At 43.7% G+C, this 487-nt stretch overlaps 1 protein-coding gene across 1 annotated transcript in view; it reads left to right on the top strand.

Moving 5' to 3' along the window:
* The window catches only part of stab1 (stabilin 1), a 122,935-nt gene that overhangs the window by 64,945 nt on the left and 57,503 nt on the right, over window positions 1-487 (top strand). The gene's annotated exons all lie outside the window — the stretch shown is intronic.

Below are 487 nucleotides of genomic sequence, written 5' to 3'. Positions count from 1 at the left end.
CCATCCGGTCACCTTTTCTCCGTCGCACAAAGACACGGTGGTTGGAACCAAAGATCTCCAATTTGGACTCATCAGACCAAAGCCCAGATCTCCACTGGTCTAATGTCCATTCTTTATGTTTATGATTCTTTATTCTTTATGCCTCTCCTTAGCAGTTGTTTCCTAGCTGTTATTTGACCATGAAGGCCTGATTCGCCCAGTCTCCTTTTAACAGTTGTTCTAGAGATGTGTCTCCTGCTGGAACTCTGTGTGGTATTCATCTGGTCTCTAATCTGAGCTGCTGTTAATCTGCGATTTCTGAGGCTGGTGACTCAGATGAACTTATCCTCAGCAGCAGAGGTGACTCTTGGTCTTCCTTTCCTAGGGCGGTCCTCATGTGAGCCAGTTTCGTTGTAGTGCTTGATGGTTTTTGTGACTTGGGGACACATTCAAAGTTTTTGCAATTTTTACTTAGCTGATTGGTTCTTGCCATAATATGAATTATAAC

The sequence above is a fragment of the Etheostoma spectabile genome, chromosome 4 (assembly GCF_008692095.1).
Source record: "Etheostoma spectabile isolate EspeVRDwgs_2016 chromosome 4, UIUC_Espe_1.0, whole genome shotgun sequence".
NCBI classification, from domain to species: Eukaryota; Metazoa; Chordata; class Actinopteri; order Perciformes; family Percidae; genus Etheostoma; species Etheostoma spectabile.
Note: the sequence above shows the minus strand (reverse complement) of the source record. Positions and strands in the feature narration are given on the sequence as shown.